A 25413-nucleotide genomic window follows, 5' to 3' on the forward strand; every position below is an offset into this window, starting at 1 on the left:
TCTCGGCGATTCCGCGCGTAAATGTGATTGTCAGCGGTAGCAACGGCAACATTCTGTAGCCGAAGGTTGGCCACTTTCAAACAATTTTCCCTGTGTTTCCCTTCCACGGAGATTCCGGTTGCCGACGTCAAAGGATAAATTGCATTAGCCTCTAAGCAACAGACTGCGCCGAGGGAAGAGAGCCCCGGCCTGGGCGAAGCCACCCCCGGAAACGGCGGCCCCGGAGGCCATTTCAATTTAGTCCGGGGAGTCATTAAATCGACCAGGTGCGCGACGAGAAAGAGAGGCGTAAGACGGACCGTCCTTTCACCTGTCGCGCGCTGCTTTCTGGTAACGAACGCGCGCGTCCACCTAACCCTCGCCAATTTCCATGCTCTCTCCTCTCTCTCTCTCTCTCTCTCTCTCTCTCTCTCTCTCTCTCTCTCTCTTTCTCGGTCCCTCTTTTCTCTCGCTCTCTCGCTCTCCGCTCTTCCGCTGCTGCTTTCTGAACCCTTCGCGTCAAGGTAAGGCAAATGCTGGCAGAGTCCCTTCCAGTACAATGAGTTACCAGCCCCGGCCTGACCACAAATACGCTGAATATGCATGAGGCCCTTGTCTCCGCTATCGGGTACGAACGTCCTCGAATTAGGTTTCCCGCAGGTTCTTCGAGTCCTGTTCGCGTTGGTGCTCTAGCCACTCCAGAGGCCCTCTAGTCACCTCTCGTGCCTTCGACTCGAGGGCCGCCGCGTCGTCGAGCCTCTGTGTCGTGCTTTTCCGCACGTACCTATCCCTTTAGGCGGCCCGAATTCGAGGGGCACTTCTCCCGCGAATCGATAGGTCGACATCGAGCCCCGATAGTCGCGTGAATAGAGTCGCGACAGCGGGACAGGGGGGAGAAGAAACGCCCGGGAACAAAGAACTTGCAAGTGTTACGTGGCCGACGGAGGGCGACGATGCTACGTGACGCAGACGTTTCGAAGACAACGCGAGACAGGGAGCTCTCGTCCGCGGACGATGGACGACGACGACGACGACGATCACGGCTGATCTACGATTTTTCTGGGATCGAGGGATCCGCGATGATGGCAGCGATTTTTTTTTTAGCTGCTTCGGAATCTACGATAATTCGTTCGCGGAAGCAATTTAATTCGTTAGGATGGAATGTGAAGATTTATTGTATAGTGGATGGTAGTTCTTTATTTTAAACTTCCCAGTGAAATTCAGTTCGTTCGAATATTAATCTTAATGTATGCCACAGAAATCTACAATTTAAATTTCTATCGAGAATCTACGATCTAAATTTCTGTTAAAAGTTTACTGCTTAAATTTCTCTTAAAATCCTATCACCGTTTAAATTGCTGCTAAAAATCTATCGCGATCTAAATTTCTGTTAAAAATCTATCGCGATTTAAATTTCTATTAAAAATCTATCGCGATCTAAATTTCTATTTAAAAAACGGACGAAAATGAAGGAAGAATGGTGGAATAAGAACTATGTAGAACAAATTAGAATAAGTTAGCTCAACTGAGAATAAATTAGGATGGACGGAAAGAGAGACGTGAGGAGAATTATCTAAATATCTATTAAAAAAACTATCGCGATTTAAATTTCTATTAAAAATCTGTTAAGATCTAAATTTCTATTAAAAATCTATCGCGATCTAAATTTCTATTTAAAAAAGGGCGAAGATGAGGGAAGAATCGTGGAATAAAAACTATATAGAACAAATTATAATAAATTAGCTTAGCTGAGAATAAATTAGGGTGGACGGAAAGACGCGAGGAAAATTATCTGCGAAATCTTCGTCACAAGTCGGACACATTGTCATAGCGCAAAGGGTTAATGCAGCCTTGACTAGAATATTGTGAATAAATTGTTCTGGACAACGAGATACATAAATCGTGTGCCAGCCGGCGAAAAGAACGAGTTCAAGTACTATATCATTCGCAATCTCGCCGGTATTTGTTTCTAACAATTGTTTATCAGCGAAAGAATTGCGCGGCCACGAGAAAAAAGAACGTCTGGCCAACGAAACGTAACGGATTACCATTTGCAACGAAATGCACGCCGGGGAATGAAAACAAACTCCCTCCCCGGTTTCTCACGTATTACACGCGATTCCTATCCGGAAGTAGCCGTGAAGATAATACACCGCTGGAATTCTCACGTTGAATAAGATGTAATCAGAGTTTCCTGTTCTAACGCAACATCTTTCTTTTTCCTTTTTCGGTCTCCCTTTTATCTCGCTTTTCTCTTCTTCGCCCGAGCAGGAAAAAAAATAAAACACGCGACGAGCAACAAAGCTCCCTGCGATCGTAGCCCCGCGGAACGTTGACGAATTCCGCCTTTTCGACGGAACGTCGTAAACGAGAATCGATCCCGTTCACCGTCGTCGTCCAACGACGCCTTTTACGACGCAATTATGCCATTGTGTATCGATTATTAACGAGCGCGTGCTGACGCTGCCGCGGCTATCGTCGCTAGACGCAACCCGTTCGCGAGCGAATAAATAAATTCCAAATGGATTATACGGACATTTTTCTGCTAGGATCCGACGTCGGTGTAAAACCTGTTCCTCCGACTATCGATTTCCGCGAACAGTTTCCGCGATTTCTTTCCTCGGACTGCAGTTTCGATGCTGCTCGAAAAAGATTACAGCACAGGAAGGACGAAGATCGATCAACTTTGAGCGACGATAACTCCGCGAAGAATCGTCGTAGGACGATGGCTTTACTTTCAAAATAAAGTTTGAAATCTCTACTTTAAGATGATATTTCTCGATTTCAAGTTCGATGCACCGTCGCCACTGTAACCCTTAAAACGCGAGGCCATATTTCAGAGGCCATATTTGCAAGGCATTTCGAGAATTGCCAAGTTCGACGAAACGCGTGGACTTCGTAAAATTTTTTACGGAGATGCCGCGTACAGCCGAACGAAGCTCGAAGCTTCCCCTTTAATTCAAAAAAAAGTAAACGCAGCTGCGATTTTTTCTCGCATAGTTGCAGCAGTTTGAAGTAACCCTTGCGCTTTAGCAACCCTTCGGGATAAAATTGAATCAGAGTCGCGAGCCAAAAAAAAAAACAAAAAAAACCACGCAAATTTCGTGACAGAGGATCGGTAGAATCGCGGCAAGAACGAAAAATCGCTCGGTAGAACGAGCAGGAACAATCAATTGTCCCGAATCCGACAACGCGGGGGGTACACGGGGCAGAATATCCGCGCAGAGTCGCGGCGGCGTTCACGAAAAATGGCGATTCCGGAGGGAAAAGCGCAGAGGCGCGATAGGATCGAAAGATTTTCGTCTTCTCGCGTGCGAACGACGCCGCCGCCGCCGCTGCCGTCACCACCGTTGACGGCGTGCCAAGTGGCTGAAAAAAACGCGACGGAAAAACGTCGCCGAGAAACCATTCCACTCCGGGGTCTCTGCGCTTCCGCCGCGACACGCGGCGCGTTCGCGGGACGCCCGTTCCCGAACAATGGCCGACGGATCGCGAGAATTTTCATCTGTTTAAAAAATCATTCGGCCCTCCGACTCCGGCCGGCAGTCGATCTCGCGTACATATTTATAGGGAACGCGCCGTTCGATACACCCAGCCCCATTCGAAACGTGGCCGCACACGCCACCCCTTCCTCCAGCCCCGCGCACGGAATCCGCACCCGTAAAACCAATATCGGGCGTTCCGCGCGCGGTTATCTACATATTGCGGATACAGCAACATTCTATAAATAATCCGTGCAGCCGTGATGGGAAATGCAGGCGGCGCGACGGCGGAGAGGCGGGCCGCGCCGATTCGTACGTGAGAAAAAAAAAAGGAAGCACCCGCGTCGTGTCTCCCCTTCGCTCTCTCCCCTGCACGGCCGGCAAATAATGTTATCGCGCGGCGCGCGCGCGACTCCCATTTTGCGTTATTCCGCGCGGGATAAATAACACGGCGTTGGGTCGCGCGACGATCCGCCGTTCCTCCGAACCGGAGGAATCTTCGCGGAAACATTCGCCGAGGCAAGCTCGAATATATACTTCGCTTCGAAGTATATCCGGTGAAAAATTCATCCCGCGGCTGACTTGCATTTTTCAATGCGTATCGATGGCGTTTCCATTGTCTGACAATTTCGAAACATCCAGACACCGCGGTCCATTATTCTACAATCGTCGGTGATTGCATCACGATTCACATGGTCCCGCTGTATCGGGCGTATCGTTCGAATAAAATGTTTATCGCTCGATTCCTGTGTCGTCGTTTCAATTTCAACACGTTCGCTGCCTTTTCCTTTTTATCGTCGAACCGATTTTATTTACCTAACCATTCGCAATATAATTTCATTATATAATAATCATATATAATAATTATACTAATTATAGAGATTGTGAACGAATGTTTTCGTTCATTCGAACCATACTTTTATCTCGATTTCATGATTTCTGTTCCGTCGCCGACGTTGATACGAAAATCAAATCGATTAGCACTATCTCCTCATTTTTTTATCCAGCAAGTCTTTACTGCACGATTGCATGGTTATATGATTTATATTTTATTTTTATGTTATTTATTAGCTCTTAATATCCAATTATATATATATAGATATACATATATTAATATCCCAGTCACACGTACAGACAATACACACAGCCTCGTACTCCAATGAACAAATTACAGTAATGTCTCTCTAACTGACGCTCACATTACAGTAATGTCTCCCTAACTGACGCTCAGATTGCGTACAAAAATGGACAATTTGGTAAGATGAGATACGATTATTCGAGCCTTGTAGCCTGTTTTTATAATTGTTGAGAATCAATGACCATAAAAACGATCCTAAAAGCTCGAATATTCATATCTCCTCTTCCCAAATTGTCCATTTTCGTGGACAATGCGAGCGTCAATTAGAGTGACATCATTGTATCTACAAAAATGGACAATTTGGGAAGAGGAGAGATGATTATTCCAGCCTTGCGTCTCGTTTTTATAGTTATTGACGATCGGTTACTACAAAAACGCACAACGCTCGAATAATCCCATCTCCTCTTCCAAAATTGTCCATTCTTCACGTAAAAGCTGAGCGTCAATTAGAGAAACTTTACTGTAATTTTAAGAACGCCGCCACGCGAACTTTCGTTCGCTTGTGCAACCAACACGCTTCCGAGAACGTTCCAATCGTCGAGCAATTTCTGGGCAAAAGGCTTCGACTTGGCCATGATTGTACAACGTTCCGTAAGTTCGTCCGTGATACAGGATGATCGAATGAAAGGCGCATTTCTGAAAAGCGCACCGGAGCTTTGATCCATATAATCTATATGTACGCTCGCGCATGCCGGAGTCTCGGAGGGGTTGGGAGGGGGAGGGGGTGCACCGTGTGCACAAGAAGAAAATTTCATATGCACCGAGCTGATAGTGAGCGCGCGCCGTGTTAAAGTAACCGCGGCCGGGCAAATATTTATACAAGGGTGGCGCAGAGATACAAACGTCGCCGCGGAGAAAGAGAAGATCACCGCGGCATCGTCTCGGAATTCATGGCATCGCCGGGACCGGAGACAAATTTCGTACGATTTCTGCCGGGAATCCGGACTAATTTTCATTGCGGCGCGTTTCATTGGTCGCGGGATCTTGCCGTGCATCTTCGAAAACGAGATCCGTGACAATTATTTCACCGTTCCGCGAGACTTATTTTACCCTTCTGCGAACCTGGTTCGACGGTAAAAGCACAGAATAGTTTGCTAATAATTGAACTAAATGATTAAATAGATAGTTACATTAAAATTGTTTGCGTTAATCGCAAGAGAAAAAAGGTACACGAACATTTCTTTCTTCCTCTAATTATGTTATTGAGTTTAATGTAGTGCAAATATATCCTTTAAATGTTCTTTAAATGTTTTTACTGTTTCGTACTTGATGCATTCATTTTTTTTCATAAATGCACAAAATCTGCAGTCTATTAATTAGTGCATTGCTTCAGATGATCGGGAAGGCCGAATTTATTTTGAATTTTTCTCATTATTAATATATTCAATGTTCATCGTCGTGTACGCTTGATTTCAGAATGTTCATTTATTTGTTGCTAAAGAGATTTTATAATTACAACGATTTTAGAAGAGCAGTTGTAGGTTTCGTGTTAATTATTCCTAACCTTTCATACACACTTCCAAAATCACATAATTTCTATCGCGCGTAGAATTGTTTCGAAATAAGAAACGAGTTGCTACTGCAATTTATATTTGCATGTAATTGCATTATAAATGCATTTATATATGCAATTTTATGCGAACAAGAATCGAATTTCTACGGCAATTTTTAATAACCTATCCTGTAGAATTAGGTTCAGCGACGTGAAGATTGTTTGACGAGCTCTAAACGCGACTTATTTATATTATTCATTGAAACTTCGAATGATTTATATTACAATATACACTTCAACGCAGGAGCGTACCCAAAAATATTTTCACAATATCAGGAACCGTAAAAGAAACAATCGGAAACCAGTCGTTTCGACTGGTTTGGCAGTTCCAGTATCAACAGCCAGATCAGCTTGCAAACAAGAAATTAATTAACTCATTGAACAGAATTAGTTTCACTAAAGATCGTATTCTCGTGAGACCTACAATGAATCGCAAATAAAAGGCGGCGTCCGACTGGAATTTCAGTGGCTCGTCGAATCGAATCGAATCAGAGCCAGTTTTGCGAGGGTTGTTCGTTCGGATTTGTGTATATTTTATGGTCCGAAGTGCGAAAATGCGGTATTCTTCTCTATCCTAATTAATACCGGCGGATCAGAGTGCAGGAAGCGGATTCGACGAAGCGGAGCACCGCGATCCGATGCGAACGTTCGCAAACCGTGTTTTCCCGGCAGAGTAAAGCGACACCCACCGCTTCGCCCGCAATATTTGCCCTGGGCGCAGGGTTGCTCAAACGTCGCGATTTTTTGGACGCAATTCACGGTTCTCACAATTCTCTTCTCATCGACGATGCTTTCCGAACGATAGAGCGGAGCGAATCAAAGATGCAAGAGAGCTCGATTTCGTCGGAACCATTAACGACGCGCCGAATCCGAGCTCTCATAAAACAATCACATTGTTGCCTACAGGCCAACGTAAACTGCGGATTAATTTATAAACTTATTGTCTAACGGTGAAACGAGAAAGCGCCGATGTCCGATCGCAGTTCCGAACGATTTCCGGGAAAATGTCCGGGCAAATATTGTTCGTTTCGGCGGCCCATAAATGCTGCACAACTTTTTTTCATAGTCGACCATTAAAGTTGCATCCGTTCGAACCGGTCCGACGAATTGCCGATCAACCCGTTCGCTCGTTCAATTACCGCACAACGCTGGAACCATCGGTCTCCTAAACGTGGCTAATGTTGCATATCGTTTCGTGACAATGACCGGATTCGATTTGTTTAAAGTTCCTACGCTTTTTTGTTACAATGCGCGCTCGAACGAAAATCTTCGTATGAATGTTTCTGACGAAGAATATTTTTACAGTATCGGCGATTGCGAAAGAAACGATCAGGGATCATTTTGGCGATTGGTGGGGAGGGTGTTAAGGGAGGTTACCACCCCGAGTCGTCAAGAAATAGGTTATTCTTGCGAATTTTGTTAATGGGTGATTAATAAGTAAAAGATTTTTGCAGTAACAGCGATTATGAAAGAAATGATCGGAGATCATTTTCACTGGCTCGGTGGGGAGGATGTTAAGAAGGGGATGCCACCCTGAAGCGTTAAGAAACAGCTAAATCTTGGGAACTTTGTATAAATGATTAATAAATAAAAGATTCAGTACATCTAAGAGACTGCAAATGTGGCTTTCGGCTCCGTTTCTCGGCGATTTTTATAAGTAAAAATCGTACAAAACGGCGACGATTGTTCGTTGTTTTGGCATCGAATTGATCGCTGGCCGTCACAGTAAGAATTAAACAAAAATTATTGCTGCACAAGCTAGAATCTATTATCTAGAATGTAGCATAAGGATTTTCGAGAGTTTTAATAATCGCAGAATGAACCGCAGTTCGAAGACAATTTCGACCGCAGTTCGCGGTTCTTCGGCGTCTTCGCCATTTTCGACGGTCTCGAGCGCCTTTCGTGCATTCCCGTCGATGCACGCAACTCGTTCCCATGCGACTGCATCGAGTCAAAGGGACAAAGGATCCTAGTCCACGCGAGATTCGTACGTAGGTTCGAGGAACGCCGGGAAAACCGGCGCGGCGACCGCTGTTTTGTCCTGCGACGTCGCCGGGCCAGACGCACCGATTTCTTTTGTAACAGGGGTGGTTACCCGCTGGAAGGCAAATAGGCGCCCCCGACCGGACCCCCCGGCGCTCTTCGAGTTTTCGGTTTCGATTTAAAATCCGTCCCCCGGCCCGCGACGGGCCGTAAATATTTGCCGACGTCGAAAGCGTTTCGGCCGAGACGCTTCCGCGTTGACGTTTGCCATTGCCTCCCTCCGTTCAATATTTGGCTTTTCGCGGCTACCGCGCGCCTTATGCGTCGATTAAGCCCACAACCGTGAAATCCCGTTGGATTAATAACGGCAAGGGCCCGCGAGCCCTTGTATCGGTGTGCGCTGAACAAACCGCCGTGGGAGCAGTTTTATTTCGCGGGTAAATTAAGCAACCGAACTGGGTCGGCCACGCGTCGGTGCACTTTTGCACGCTGCAATTATCCGCAGGATTTGAACACTTTCCATTTTCCAACGAATTGTCGATGTTCAATCTAGTGTAATTTCCGGGAAAGCGAGAGCGAGCCGCGGATCAATTTTCTACGGAATTTAGCCGAATGGATTTGAATTAATTTCTGGGTGAAAAACACGCGCCTCTTGCTGCGGCTACGCTCTCGAATAAAATTATTTGCAGGGTTCGAATAGTTCTCGATCTAAAAAAGAAAAATTGTCAATTTTCTGTGGAACCAAATAGAATGAACGTCGATATATTTCATCCCGAACCCGCGACCGCACTTTCGAACAATAAGCATTCGAACGTCGCGATTTTCGAAGCACCGACAACGGCGAAACCGCGACGGTTACGTTTGTAATCGAAGCGAGCCGAGCGACGAGCGATTTCAGGAAATCGTCGACGTTCGAGCCGGTTTTAGAATTTCGATAAAAACGGGCAAGAAAATTGAAGACACGTCGCGCACAGAGCTTGAGGGGTAAAATCCCGAATTTCGGGCTGGATTTCCATTCGTTCGAGCTTGGCTTCCACGGAGAATGGGTTCAAAACCCTGTCAAGCACACACGCACTCGAGCGGTGACGGTTGAACTTGCCCTAATTGCCGAGAGAGAAAATTGACGACAGTTCATGGTTGAATTGAATGCAGCACCGCGCCGAGAGGCCGCGAAACTATTCTGTTTATATTTAACGCGGTCGGCCTTTACGTTCCGCGCATTGTTAAGGGTGACTCTTGTTGTCAAACGTGTCGCGGCACGATCGCGATTCCACGTCGCATTTAACCCTCGGACGACGAACCGTTTCACGTTTGTACAAGCAACGGCAAGTTTACGACGATCCTAAACTTTATTCAACGATTTTTTCCCAACACATTTTCGAAGATATTTCCAGCGTTCGTGGAAATTCTTGTTTCCGCACGTTATTTCACAAAAATCCGAATCAAAGAAATGCTTATTATCATGAAGAAAAGAAGAACAAAATGCTATTGGATCTCGTTGATCTATAAATAATCATTTCACTGAATCTTGTCGATCGAAGAAAGTCATTACGAATTGTCGAAAATCGAGCAAATCGAGCGAACGATTCGAACACCCCGAGTCAAAATTGGCACAGCCGCCGTCTCGCGAGACGGTCGAGACGACTTCTTTAAAACGTTAAGCACTAGACACCGAGGCTATTAAACCACGAGTTCCGCTCGGCAACTTTGTGCTTGCTGCAACATAGAGAGTGCAGCTATTTCGACGAACGCTGGAAAAGTTACAGTCAATTTGCCGCAGCCCGTGGAATCGATCGGAAATCGAGGAAAGGGAATGATTTCTAGGGAAGCGATCTCATAAGCTCGGCTCTGGGAACTGTAATCGGCCGCGTGAATAAATGATCAACGACTGTAGAGGTAGGGTCGCTTGCCGTGCGACCCGCCGAGCGACGACGTTTGCAAGAAACACGGCACTTTTTTACGCGACTCGATGAAATTCACGAGCGAACGGTTTCTCGAACGGATTTTCGGGTAGACGTTCGCGTCGCGTTTCCGGCGACGCTTGTAATTGAACCGTGAACACTGTAACGACTCGAACAGAGAAAAGAAAAGATCAACGACCTCCGGAGCTCGCTGTGGAACGAAATTAACGGACGATGACACTCCGAAGGAGGAAGCGAAGGACAACTTTTGCACGCGTAAAATTGCACCGCGAAACACGCGTTCGGGAAGAAGTTGCGATCGCAACTGCACTACAAGGACTGCGACAGCCTGAACAGACGAAAGATCAGAACGATACGATACATCGCGATGCAACAGAATTAAGTGACAACGACACTTTGAGAGTAGAAAGAAGCGACGACACTGATTAGAAAAGAATGCTTTTAAAACCGATGAAACAGCGATCGCGGTTGAAACGAAGGACCGCGACTGCCCGCGGTCGGCGACAGGAGGAACGGCGAATAAAATCGTCGGAGTAACGGATCGAGGTTGTGCCGGAGGATCGAGGGATCCACGAGTCGATCCGCCGGCGTTCGGAGTAATCGCAGAGAGAAAAGGAGGACTTACCAGCGAGGCGAGCGTCGAGAGGAAGTGGTCCCCGGTGTGCGGAGTCGGTTTGCCAGGATGCAGATGAGAAATCCTCGAAAAGCAACAAAAGGGCACTGGATAAACGAGCAGCCGCGGAACACAAAAGGGCTCGGTCACAATGTGAGCACGTAACGACACCCGGCGGCGCTCGGAAAACCCGCAGAATCGCGCCGCTCTCCCCGAGCTTGACAGCCGGAGCAAAACAAGAGAGAGAGAGAGAGAGAGAGAGAGAGAGAGAGAGAGAGAGAGAGAGAGAAACAGAGAAAGAGAGAGAGAACGAGAGAAGTCGAGATAGCGTCGAGTCGCGTCGCGTCGGAGCCGCGCGTAGCAGACAGGTGCGAGAATAACTCGAAATCAAGATTCAACTGCCTTATCCTTGGGTGTCCGATAGGCGTCGATCGCGCGCACAAATCACGAACAGCGTCGGCGAGAGTGAGCGAGCGACAGGGAGAGAGAGAGAGAGAGAGAGAGAGGGAGAGAGAGTGAGAGAAAGAGAGAGAGAGAGTGAGACAGGTGCGAAAGGGATAGAGAAAACTAGGCGAGCGGCGGCCAAAGAAAGCTGTTTGGCTTGGCACGCGGTCCACGAGCGGATAGAGAGCTTCGAAGCTTTGAAAAGCAGGCGGCACCGATCAAAACGGAGCAGTTTCCCGTGCGAGGCTCTGCCGGGTACTGGGGGTTCGAGCCGGGCTATCGAACGCACCTACGCGCGCTGACCAATCGGCGCCGACGCCGCGCGTCGCTCGGCCAATCGACGCCCGAGACGCCGGCATCGCTGTACACAAGCCGGGACTCTTGCCGCCGTAATCAAAATCCCTTCGCTGACACTCCGATTTTTATTATGCGCGCCTATTTAGCTGGGCCCGCTCCGTTTCATTAGGGCACCACGCGACCCGCGCGCACAATGCCTCCGAGATAAACATTGCAAATTCCGACCGCGGCCTCTCTCTCTCTCTCTCTCTCTCTCTCTCTCTCTCCAACCTTAACCCCTTCATCCGCCGAGCGCGCGTACGTCTTACTCGCGCCTCTTCGAACGATATACATACACACAGTTCCAACTTGCTGTATCATTAATATCTTAAATTAATATTTTATATAGTAGATTTTGCAATAGTTCGCAGAAATCTGACAGTGGGAAAGCTCGAGAATGAGAATACGAATTAATGAACGAGCGCGGAACATGCGCGAGCGTAATGTGTGCGCGGGTTTCTGGCGCATTTAGGAATACAGTTTTATGGGGGCCGCGGTGCAGCTTCGTTTTTAATGGAAACCGTTTGGCAGATTTTATGACAGTTTACTCGGATTACTCGATGCTTTTATTGGAGGCACAATAGAGCTTCGTAGCAGCGCCGCGATGACGAGGGAACGTAATTGAAATCGTCCTCGAAGTTCAGCGACGAGAGTCTTCCATTACGAAGCATCGCGGGAGACGCTTTCTTAGTTTTTCCCCGGGGGAGCCGCGCGCTGTCTCGCGGTTTTATTCGCTGCATAATAGAGCGCAGGTATCGTGGCCCGCGCGATCATGTTTTTATTCTAATCCGACTCTTTAACATTTTTTCGTAAGCACGTTCGTTCGTTTCGTTGTTATAGTATTATCATTATCGTTAATATTATTGAAATATTGTTCTTGTGTCGAATTTTTGTAGAGAAATATCGAAAGTGCATCGAACAGTCAAGAGGAAAGAAAGCCATGTGGAAATCGTGGAAACAATGTTCGAGAATTATCCACCGCGGTGCATCGCGGTGCATCGCGGTGCATCGCGGTGCATGGTACGACGCACCAGTTCGCAATTTTTCTTCGACGTGTCTTAAAGTATCCTATGCATTTGCTGATTGCATAACAGAGTGCGAAGGTAACGAAACGCGGCGGTGCATAGTTTTGTTTTGAATCGCGATGCGCCGCGGTGCATCGTAAAATGCATCGTTCCACGTTTCGACTTATTGCATAACGGGCTGCAGGCGTCGCGGTAAACGATGACGTACTTGTTTTGATCCCGCAGAGTTAGTCTTGCATGCTATTTTCGTTCGAGCCGCGCATTTTTATTCCATCTGCAGCGTTTCTTGCATTGCCGCGCCGCATGATAAAGCGCTGCCGGTGCCTTGTTCATTGCATAATATAGAGCGGGGCGATCGGGAAACGCGATAACATTCGTGCATCGATGCGACGAACGAAGGGCTTTTAACGTTGAACCTATCGCGATCGAATGACCGGTTACACGTTTCGCGATTAGAAAAATTATGATGACAATTTCGCGAGAAATAATCGTGCGAAGTCCTTTGATGCGGCAACTGCGGTAACAAAAACTGAATCGAAATAAATTGGATCGTCTTGCTTTCATGGGGTAACGTGTATCATGGAATTTTACTGTTTTTTAGGTTCAGCGTTAACACGCGGAACTACCAAACCAATCAAACTAACTGGTTTCCGAGTTTTGCTTTTACAATTCCTCTGATGCTATGAAAATGTTTTCGTTAGAAACGTTTACAGGAACTTCCTCATTGAAGCGCTTGTTGCAAAAAACAAATTGTAGGAATGAATTCAATCATGTCATTGCTACAAAAAAAATGTGCATTATTCACGTTTAAGACTCGGTAGTTGCAGACGACTGTCGAAGTCTCCGATTTCCAGGCAAGACGTTTGCGCTGATTCGGCGACGATGTCGGCGAGAAGCGGCTAATTAAAAAGGGATAATTGTGAACGGCCTCCGAGGCCGGTGCATTTATAAATTGTTTCTAGCCTTCCACGGCTGGATGGCCGGGTGATTTATGAGTTTTGGCGATCGGACGGCCAGTCCGCGGGGTAGGAAACGCGAAATACAATGGCGGGCTCGCGGAACGAGCCCTGCAACGATATAATGCCTTGGGCAATAACCGGAATAGGATTGCCCTAACGCATATTAACGCTTCTAATTTATGCGAGTCCATCGGCCGTGCGAGATCGCTCAAACCCGGCTCACCATTCAACCGTGGCATCGCGGTTGGTCACTTTGCCCGCGTGCCGGCTGCGCTGCCGCGCCGTGTCGCTCTGATACCGCGTTGATCAACAGCTACAAAGGGACAGGGGAACACTTAGGAGCCCGGGGAACCGTAATCCAGGATCGCTGGAATTCGAATATTTCCCATTAATAACGTCGATTATCTCAATTAGAAAGTTTCCGGCCGCCATCGATCCGACGCGGCGCGTCACGCGCGACCTATTCGCGAACAGCTGATTTTTCAGGGAGGAAAAAGCAACAAAGCGTACAAAGCAACGCTTGGATGTTGAATTAGGAGCTGTGACAAGTGTCGCAGAATTTTTTCAGAGTTTTCTAAAAGCCTGGACGATGAGGAATCGGGCTGAGAAACGAGACTGCGGATTTGCAGATTATGGTCGCGAAAAAAGGCCAGGTAAAGGTACCTGTCGTTTTTTTAAATAATAAGGACGTTGTTTTTAGTAACTTGACGATACTAAATTTAGTTTTAAAATGATACTAACTGTAAGGTTATTTTTTCAGGCCTTTTTAAAAGCCTGGACGATGAGGAATCGGGCTGAGAAACGAGACTGCGGATTTGCAGATTATGGTCGCGAAAAAAGGCAAGGTAAAGGTACCTGTCGTTTTTTAAAATAATAAGGACGTTGTTTTTAGTAACTTGACGATACTAAATTTAGTTTTAAAATGATACTAACTGTAAGGTTATTTTTTCAGGCCTTTTTAAAAGCCTGGATGGTGAGGGATCAGGCTGAGAAACGAGGCTGCGGGTTTGCAGATTATGTTCGCGAAAAGAGGCAAGGTAAAGGTACCTATTGTTTTTTAAAATAATAGTGACGTTACTAAATTTAGTTTTAAAATGATACTAAACATATAGCAAAAGTAGCTATTATTTTTCAAAGTACCTATTGTTCTTAAGGAAATTATAAGATCATCGTCGATTTGATCACTTAACTGAAAAAGTGTTATCGTTGAATATTTATAAACGATTCGATAAACGACGAAATGAACTTTGAAATATCGATTCGATACGAATAAAGACTAAGCTATAAATAAAATCAGAAATGAACAATTTTTGTTTACGGTTGATTCCGGCATTACAGTATTCGCGTGAGCGAATATCTTGTAAAGAAGAATGTCGAAAGCTACGACTAGAATGTTTTTTACATCCGCTTTCATATGCTCCGTCCAGTTTTTATCGTATTGTTCGCGCCACTGTTGCATCGTAGATACTTCTACCCGTATTACAGACAGCGAAATCATTTTCAGACGCATCGCCGCAGGACGCGAGGGAACGAATGTGCAGCGCTATCGCAACGCTGCAATGACCGCGGATATTGCTGGAGAAAAATCTGTGCTCGCTAATACGAGAATTTCGCGCGGCGACGAAGACTCGCCCGCTAATTTCTTTCCGTTTTCCGACTGGACGCATTCGCGTTCCGATTTCCACGGACACCTGGCCAGCACGGCAAATTGCAAGTCGCGTTCGGAGTCCTGCACGGTTCACAGGAGGGAACGGAAAAATTTCGAGCGATAATTCGAGCGTTGTTTTTGGGCAAGCCGTCCCGACGAGACGCGACGCGACGGTTTAATGTTACGTACAGGGTGTAACAAAAATAAATGTCGCGATCACGCCGGGTCGATTCTACACGCTCGATTTAGCCGGAAACAATGTAAGCAAGGCGCCGCGAGATTGACCTCGACCTCGATAAAAAGTCAAACGGGTCGAAAAGTTGCAAATTTTGCGAATTAAATTAAAAATCAAATCTCTTACCAACAATCTGTTAACTGGTCCTTGACAAATTCGGTCCTCGAGACGACCGGGCAAAGCGATAAAATGAAATTTGCAACGATTTGACCTTTCGACTTTTTTCGCAGTCCAGGTCAATTTAGCGTCACCTTGCTTACGTCGTTTTCCGGTAGATCGAAGGTGCGGTATTTTTGGGTGTATTTTTGTTACACCCTGTACAATGCTATTGGTCCCTAGACAGATATCGTCCGTTCTCGTTATTCCGTTGATGAAAATATTCCACTCTGAATAACGATGGGACAAAAATGATCCGGGCTCCTCGGTCCGGTTCGCTAACCGCGCTGATTTCGAATGCCGAACCGAAAATTAATGAAAACCATTCGCTGTGACTGCGTTTTTCCCGGCAACGGGACACGGACGTTCGCATGCATTACCGACCGGCGTTCATTGTTTGTCTTATCGTTCGCATTCGACGCCATCGAGTCGACGATACGCCGTATTCGGCTTCGATACCTGAACCAGCGCGGCTGATTAATAAGGCACCGCATCAAAGGAATATTCATTCGGCGACGAGACTCACCGATTAGCGTGTTCGGGTCTCGAGAGATTCGATCACCGGACTAACATTACTGCAACGTATCGCCGTAATCTTCGCTCGATCCAAATTGCATCGCCGCGATCACTAATCAGCACCTTCATTAACACAGGAATTATTTTATTTTTTCATTCGTACAGATAGAACTGATTAGATAATGCTATTATGTATTATTATATAATACTTATATATACAAATAACTTGTATAAATACATTATAATATTATATTGTATTACATAATACTATAATAGTATTAGATATTGTACTATCATTTGTACATATATTATTGTTACCAGAGGTATATGGTACCATCTCTGACACTAATTAGCATCTTGATGGACACATAGATAATTTTCTGTTTCAATTGGTATCGATTAAGTGTCCAAAATCGTATCGATCACTGTCGAACACTGAATTTATAATGCGATCTTGAATTATATACAAAATAGTAGGTTTTATAATTATGTGATAATTCAAATTTATATTGAAAATGTATTATAACTAAATTTAATTCAAGTTCATATTAAAAACTTATTACGATTATTTTGAATCCATTGCATCGAGCATGCATCTGGATGCAATTATGTGCTCCATTACTGCTGAGAAAAGTTTGACCCCAAATGCAAACATTTCTTAAAAAGATGCAGCAAACTCTACGCAAAAATTAAAATTCGTCCTCCATCGAAGAAGAATTGAAGTAGCGATTATAAAACAACAGGTCATCGAAACTGCATCGAGATGCAATTTCTGCGATTATCCCGACCTTACCGAGAACACCGATGCATTTAGCTGGCGTTAGATGCGAAGTTTCGGTTGCATCGAACAGGCATAAACTAACAGCAAAATCGTAAATTGCTGGCACCTGATCAAAAATAAATGCAATGACGATCGGAGGGTGCAGAAAACCGTGGCTTTTCGGCAAAGACAAATCGGAGAAGCCTGTGAATTCGCGCAGCGGCGGTGCGACGGTGGGAAAATAATTGATCGCCGTGACGGAAGTGTTTCGCAATCGTGTCAACGAGGCCGTTTCGATCGGCGATGACAAAGGGCGAGCTGGATGCACCGAGGTCGAAACACGCCGAAGGGCTCGCCGGAATAACGTGGACTGTGCCCTCCCCGGAGAAGCAATTAATTCTCATGGAGCGTTTGATCTACGGCGCGGCCGGAACGGCCAGGGTAAAGTGTAATCTTTCCCCGGCGAAGATATTGTGCTCTAATTAGACAAAAGAATTTCATTTCTCGATCTCATTTCCATGGAGTAGCGCGAACCCGCCCTCCGCCCGTCCTCCGTCCCCCGCGAACCAGTTTCGAATAATCGTTGATAGAACTTTTCACACTTCGCCGAATTACCATTCTTTGCCGCGCCGGCCCGCGGCACTTTACCTCCGCTAGACGCTGCCGTTTCTCTTGGCAAACGACCATAAACGTATCTCTATAATCATGATAATCGCCAGAATAGCAACCGTGCCCTGCTACATCCATTACGGGCCGGGGAATTTATGTCCCGAATACGATATGAACGCCGGGGGGGAAAAAAGAGAGGACGACGCGTTTCCCCGACGCTGCAGCCACGTCGGAACGACGGCTCCGAATTTCTTTCCGACGATGTCACGAGTGCGAAGACGCGTTTTTGAGGAACCGTCGCGACTCGATCGCGGATAACACGGTTTGAACGAACGATTCCGCGAGGGAGGCTGTTTTCGACGGGTTTTGCAGCGAAGAAATTGCAACAAGTTGCGCGACGTACTGGAGAAACGCTGTAAACGGAACATCGCCGTTATCACAGAAATTGCGAATCTTTCTGCGATCAAATTATGCTTGTTCTGCAACGATGTTACGCGTATCTAATCGCACCTGATTCGAAGCCACTGGTGATAAGCAACTGTGTCGGACAATTCGTTTCTTTCATGCTCGAAAGTTATACTTTCCCTTTTTTCTATTTCTAGTAACGTTGGTCGAAGTGTCGTTACTCTCGAGATAGTTTTTATTTATTTATTGGACTCGTTAGTCTTTTTTTATCGTAGTAATGAAGCAAATATAGCTCTAACGTTGCAAACAATTTTATGAATGCGATATTCTTATTCTGTAATTTTTCTCAATTTCTGCTATAGCTTCCTTTCGTTTAAAGAATTATTTCTTGTCGTGATTGTTGTATAATATCGGTATACTAATCACTGTATTAATACAAGATTATTATTATACGTACTTAATGCAATTGACGAACGCGATGAACTGCACTTTTTTTGAAAAAATTAGAAAGAATATCGGTGATCTTAGGAGAAACTCGTTGACGCTGTGCATTCTTATAGTAAACCATATTAAACTAATCGTCGGAATGCGCGAAACTAGAATCGGATAATCTAGTTTTCCCTGTTCCTTTCTTCGAAATAAAAGCGTCGTGTCAGCGCTTCCCCCATGCATTTTTGAACAAGGCGCCCGTCGTGCCGGGGAGCTCCATTAATTTCCGTAGAAAAAATCGCTGGAACTCGGGCTTTTTTCCATCAGATTGTTAACACCGTTAACATCGGCGGCCCTTCGAGATGGCCTGCAGCTCCCTTTAATTTATAGCGATCGATCCGTCGCAGTAATCAGCCGGCGAAGTAATTAACAAGCACCTCTTTCGCCCTACTTAGGCTCATTCAATCTCCGACTGCCGCGCAAAGGTGGCTGCTTATTCGATTCTTCCATTACTGCGAGCGATTCGTCTTCGTTATTATCCGTCTTATCGTGCATTCCGATGGGAGCTGCGGCGACCAGCTGCAGCCGTGACGCTCGAAGTTTGCTCGGGTTTTTCGGTCGCGTGATTATGCCGGCGTTCTATCCCGGTGTTCTATCCGGCGCTGCACGCTCGCCAATCTGTATTTTATTCACGGCTTCCAGGGCAAAGTTGATTGGTTCTCCATGGGAGTTTAGCGAACTGTCTCCGCCGGCCCAAGACCGCCGTATCCACCGTCGAATCGTCCTGTCCACCAATTAATGGTTCGAGAGTTTACGGTTCTGCGGATCGCCATTCAATCCCACTCCGAATCGACGGCACTCAAAAACACTACACCGGATCATTATAAACTGTAATAGTTATCGGCGAACACGGCATGCTGTCCGAACGAATTCTTCTTCTCGTAATAATGGCGGAAACGTCGATAGCCGACTGTTATTCGCATGCGATGCCTGTCGATGCGTTACATCAATTTCTATACTGTGATGCGTCTCCCGTCGATGGTCAGCTTGAGAATCATTTAGGTAGATGGCCAGGTCGAGATTAAACCGGGTTAATGAATAATCGAGGTTGGAAGTGATCAAGGTTGAATGTGATCAAAGTTGAAAGTGATCAAGGTTGACAATAATCCAGATCGAAAGTAATCAAGGTTGAAAATAATCCAGGTTGAAAATCAAGTTAAAGTTGAAAATAATCCAGGTTGAAAATCAAGTCAAAGTTGAAAATAATCCAGGTTGAAAATCAAGTCAAAGTTGAAAGTAATCCAAATTGAAAATAATCCAGGTTGAAAATCAAGTCAAAGTTGAAAATAATCCAGATTGAAAATCAAGTCAAAGTTGAAAGTAATCCAAATTGAAAATAATCCAAGTTGATAACGATCCAGGTTGAAAACAATCCAAATTGAAAATAATCCAAATTGAAAGCAATCCAGATTGAAAATAATCCAAATTGAAAGCAATCCACATTGAAAATAATCAAGATTACGAATAATTCGGGCAAAAGTACCCGGAACAGAAAATATCCGGCTAAATCCATCCGAGCATCCGGCTGAAAAATAATCCGGTTGAACGTCCGGGTTGATAATAATCGAGACGAACGCCGAGATCGAAACAAGCCGGTACAAAAGACCGCAATTAAATGTTTCGATGCAATAACGAGGCCCCCAGATTCAGCGTTCGATTCCGTCGTATTGGACGTCGGCGTCCACGTGTGCGGGTTTACACCCGGTACACCGAGAGAACGGATAATTTGGCCCGTGTGTCTATTAGTCCGGGCAACTATCTGTGGGATTCGTAATCCAGTTTCCAGTTTACCTTCGATCGAGGATCGGGATCCGCGATCCTGGAGACGCGGCTACACCCAGCGCCGGTAATCGCTACGCGGAGTTACGAACTCCGGGATTCCGTCGGTTCTGCGAGGCAACACAGCCGGAACACCGATAGATCAGAGAATCCGAGATTTCTGGGCCGCCTCGACGCCACGAAATTTCAAAAAAGTTTGAAGTTCACCGTCAGAACCGTCCCATATTTTCCCGAGCCCGGAGAAGTATTTCGCTGCGAAGATTCGGTAACATCTCTCACGGGGGATCGTCCCCGAGAAAACATAGTTTGGAAGGAATATATGCGCGAATCGCCGTGCCCGGAGTTCTAGAATTAACGGAGTTACGCGAGCTTGTTTGCAGAATGTTCGCACGATCAGCGATTTCGTTGCCGCGCGCAGATTTTTGCGATAAAGCCGGTCGCTGCGAGACTCGCGCCGCGAGTCCGCTCTTCTTTGGAAACGTGTTATGCACTGCAAACGCGTCTTTATCGCGAGATCTTCCGGTCGATGAATCGATTGAATCGACTTTTTTGCGGGGGGGGGGGATAAATAATAGATGCGGCACTTATATTTACCACGGAATGACTCCACGAAATTCTTCAGAGGGAATTATTCTTTCTAAAAAAAAACCATTCGCATCTTTGTTTCTCTTCTGGTTAACACTAAAATCAGAATAAACGTCTTACTGTTTCTTTTACAAACTAATAGAAAACAGCTGCTTTTTCGCTGCTCCGTAAATCCAGTGTTAAGTTTGTCTCAAGTTTTTTTGCTAGTTTTTCGCAGCTAATTTGCAGAATCCTTGTTCATCTCAATTTTAAGGTCAACGAACGCCCAGCGATTGGCTCCAGAGCCGTTCCTATGATCTCAGGATGATGCATCGACCACTTTTATGGTTCATCGGATCTTCCAAACGATTTTTGGTTGACGCATAAGCCACGAATATGTTTTATCTGACTGCCAATTTAGTTTTCTGGCGCGTCGTCCGTTGACAAAGGTGTTCGCAGCGAAGTTGAAGTACGTAAGTAAGTTCGCCGATCAACAGAAGGACCACGAACGAAAATTAGAAGCTGCGGGGAATTAGGCAACAGAGTAAAACCCGTGGAACGCTAAATAGCGGCGTCGCAGTCGCGCATCGCGCGATTAGAGGCGGGGGGAAGGGGGTCGGAGGGACGAACGAACAAAGAACACGTTTCACGCCGACGAGGCCGCAACGACGAAACTTTGCCGTTCGTTACGCGTGCTAAATTGCCTTCATAACCGGCACAATGCTCCGTCATCCAGACGACAATGGATACAAGTCAAGTTTCCGACTCAATTTTCACCGCGGACTTCGTCTTTTCAACCCCCGCGGACCGATTCGGAATACTTCGGCTGGGAACGATCGGCCGATAACACGTCCCGCGAAGCTGTTTCGAACAGCTTTCAGCGCCGCAGGAAGCCACTTTCCGGCGAATGTAACGCGACAATTTTGCGAGCCTCAACTTATTCTTTTTTCGAACGTGGGGCATTTTTTTCTAGAGACAGCGCGCGGTTCGTCGAAACTATGCGGACGATCTATTTGAAATTTTTACACGACGTTCTTCGCACGATGATTCAAAATCGTGGGATTTGCAACGCTTTCATTGGTAGAATTTTTGCCAATTTTTTAAGCGAGTGCGATTTTTTGGAACGTAACGCATATTTCGTCTTGTCGTATTTCTTCGATTTGGCAGTGTATGAATTGAGGGAAATATTCAGACGATCGATTTCAAAATTTCTCACGACATTCCTGATCATAGTAAACTATCATACGGTGCACACATTTTTCGATAACTTTGCACCCTCCGATAATTTTCGCCCTATTATAATAAATATATCAAAATAAATTTCATAAAATCTATCTCGTAACGATGAATGTATAAAAAATGGTGCCACCTGGTGCGGTAATTCATGGTATAAATTTATATCATTTATATCAATTTTTCGACGTCTTTCTTTATTTGTCGCTCTTCACTTGCTGAAGTAAAAGTTGTTGCAAAAGTCAAAGTTGTAACACAAAAAGGAAGCGTAAACTTTCTAGAGGATTTTAAAACTGAGAACCGAAAAAGGTGGTTTTTAACCACCCTCCTCCCCCTTTGCAAGTGACGCCACCGACTTTTAGTGACCCACGAGCTAATATTAAAAAAAATAATGAACAAAATTTGACCTCAAAAGTAAATTCTAGAGACTACAGCGAACTGGAGCAGGGTAAACGATGAACGCAAAGACGGTATTTTTTCACGGATGCCCCTTGAAACCGATCGAGCCGGAAATCGAACTCCGGCGGCGCGGCGGCACGTTCGTCGGCCTCTCCGATGCATAACGATAGTCAATTCAATTTGAATCGCGGCCAAGCTCGACAGGACAGTTAATTTCGCCGGAATGACAGGCTGGTTTTGTGAATTTGGTGCGCGACTCATCGGACCGGATCGTATAGATTGTTTCGGCGATCCTCTTTTTTTCCCCGGGAACGGCCGCCGTACGGGAAATCGGCGGCGAGTGGCGCGATCGAAAACGAATTCCGCGAGATTGACCGGCGAATCCGTTTTTGTTCCCCGGGGAAGTCGCCGGTGTCTCGAAGGATTTGTCCTCTCACGGGTGACTCGTGGCCGTCGCTGCTAATATCGAGTCGTCTCGGACCGGGCTCCAATAAAGGCCAAAACGGACACCGCAATCTCTGGCCCTGGTGCCGTTTGCTCCTCTCTCTCCTCTCTCTCTCTCTCTCTCTCTCTCTCTCTCTCTCTTTCTTCTTCTCCGGGCCACACGCTGCTCGGTCCTCGTCGACGACGGCAAATGGCGTGCCAGGTTCGAGGGTGATTGAAACGAAGGCGTGGCGAGCACGTTGATTCATAGCGCGACTGTCATCCGAGAACAGAGTCGCGGAACATCGATTTAGAAGAACGAGCCCGAAGTTCCTCGATTATTCTTCCCTATTCTACTCGTCCCCGCGTCACAAACTTCTGGCACGAGGACGCGGAACAAGCTGGCACAACGTCATCCATCTTCCATCACACGGAAATAATTGTTCCCGCAAGACAAGAGCCAAGCAGAATTGTGTTCCGTCGGGGCCTCCTGCTTCGGACGGCGGCTAGCCTTCGTCAGGAATCCGCGGAGTCCGCGACAGAAGTGTGTGCAACGCGGAGCTTCACAATTGGATCGCAGCTGCGACTTTTTAAACGCAGACGCTCCGAGACGCGATCGCGAATTTTCATCGCGTCTCTCGAAATTGCAGAATAGTGGGATTTCTTCCTATTTCGCGCTCAGATTGCGCGCAAAGATGGACTATTTGGAAAGAGATGCGATTATTCGAGCCTTGCGGCTCACTTCTATCATTACCAATTATCAAGAACTATAAAAACTACAAAAATACCATAATACTATATATAAAAAAGAATAATACTATAATACTATAATACTGTAATACTATAATACAAAGTACGTAAATGATATTTTAATTTAAATAATTCCGTGTCCGAACACAGTTCAACGAATGATTCGCAAAGCTAATTTAATAAATAATAATCGTGTTAAAGGATGTAAGGGATATGTTTGTTAGAGAAATATGAAGAATATTATCAATAAGATACTCGCCAATAAGATACTCACTCAAGGTCATGTCAAGGTCATGCCAAGATCATGTGAAGGTCATATCAAGGTTATGTGAAGGTCGTGTCAAGATCATGTCAAGGTCATGTCAAGGTCATAACAAGGTCATGTCAAGGTCATAACAAGGTCATGTCAAGGTCATGTCAAATTAGTATATTATCTTCAGACGTTCTATAGTAAAGGTGAACAGCGTTATAATACTGAAAATAATAAGAATAAAAACTATAAATATTAACCATACATAATCGTATCTCCTCTTCCCAAATTGCCCAAATTTTAGTACAATCAGAGCGTCAATTTAGGGAGAATTTACTGTATTTTTCTACGATCGACCATCTAAATCTTGGCTCCTGTAGCAGACGTGCCAAGGCCCTTTGCGGTTCTGTTTTTAATATTGAAACTTCGTGTTGAAACATCGTCTAACTTCCGGATAAGTAGCTGAACCTTGCCACGAGAAAATAGCTAATTAACCAACTAACTCAAGTCCGCTAATTACGCGAGTTAGGTCTTTGACTCCGCGTCGCATGTACCTCGTTGCTTAGGGGGAGAATCTTCGCGAGACAAAGGGGGGCTATTTAGTTAACTATACACGCTGCTTCGTTTCCGAATCGCGCAGCTTTGCAAAAACTGTCGCAATTTTTGCCCAGCATAGCGGAGTAAAAATCCAATAAATAATTTTAAAATGTTTCACCGATACAATTAACGTTGCGATGTCCTTTTCTAAAACGATTTATTTCACCGAATATCGATCTTCACTCGTTAAGTATTTTTCTTAGCTCTTTTGCAAACTTTACAGAAACTTTGATCAAACGATTGATACAATTTTTATGGTATTTTAATATCTCTATATTATATATGTATTGTCATTATATTATATCATATATGTATCATACGTCTCGCTTCTGTCTTTCACATGTCACAATTCCAACGAGCAAATAATTAATTTAATTGTCTAACTAAAAAAAGAATTAATTTCTCTTACTTCTGTCTTTCGCGTGTCGCAATTTCAACGATCAAATAATCAATTGAATCGAACAAATGAAAGAATTGAATACATCTAACTCGACAAATACAAAGTTAATTATGCTCGAGGATAAACTAGAAGCCCGGTAATTGGCTACTCGACGGTAACAGGGTGGCTCCTCCGCCCTAAACTCTGGCTAAAAATGACGGCGGAACGAAGAGAGGTTAGGGACCCAACGGACGAACGTTCGGGATGTCAAGTGCTCGGTAGCTTAACCCTGGCTATCGAACGGTAATTGAATGGCAACCATGGAGCAGAGGGCAGACGGATAGAGGTCGGTGGAATATCAATTTTCCAGTGTCGCTGGGCCCTATACACCACTGTTTTACATCGGCGTTTATATAAATGTAAATCACCGAATCGGCCGTCGCCGTTTCGCAAATCGAAATCGTGCCCAATCGTAAAGCGGAATCAAAATACGAGGAGCATTCGTTTCTCCGACCAGATATTCAATCATATCTGGTGATGGTAGGGAGGGAAGGGGGAGGGGTGGGGGTGGATGGCTCCGCATTTTATTCGAGATAAGCCATCGAGAGTTGGCTCTCCCCCGATTCGTACGTTTTAAAACACCAGATTTTATTGGGCTGACCCGCCAAAAAATTTGTTGCATCGACCGCCGGGGGCGCAATAATGACGTACGTGACCCGGCGTATCTCTGCAGCCAGATGCACAACGTTTGCGGCGGTTATTGTTGTTACGCAAACAGCGGAACACAC

The 25413-nt window shown here is 45.5% G+C and overlaps 2 long non-coding RNA genes across 7 annotated transcripts in view; one reads left to right on the forward strand and one right to left on the reverse strand.

Moving 5' to 3' along the window:
• LOC117227164 (uncharacterized) overlaps nucleotides 1–25413 on the reverse strand; it is a 251767-nt gene that overhangs the window by 200020 nt on the left and 26334 nt on the right. The gene's annotated exons all lie outside the window — the stretch shown is intronic.
• Nucleotides 12008–16556, forward strand: LOC117227165 (uncharacterized). Of its 5 annotated transcripts, none has more exons than XR_013032636.1 (5): nucleotides 12008–12258; nucleotides 12346–14092; nucleotides 14194–14284; nucleotides 14386–14476; nucleotides 14938–16556. It is a non-coding gene; the product is annotated as an uncharacterized LOC117227165 (long non-coding RNA). The 5 variants fall into 5 exon arrangements; XR_013032638.1 differs by having other exon boundaries at nucleotides 14386–14470; XR_013032639.1 differs by having other exon boundaries at nucleotides 14194–14278.

Source organism: Megalopta genalis, chromosome 2 (assembly GCF_051020955.1).
Source record: "Megalopta genalis isolate 19385.01 chromosome 2, iyMegGena1_principal, whole genome shotgun sequence".
In the NCBI taxonomy this organism is placed as follows: domain Eukaryota; kingdom Metazoa; phylum Arthropoda; class Insecta; order Hymenoptera; family Halictidae; genus Megalopta; species Megalopta genalis.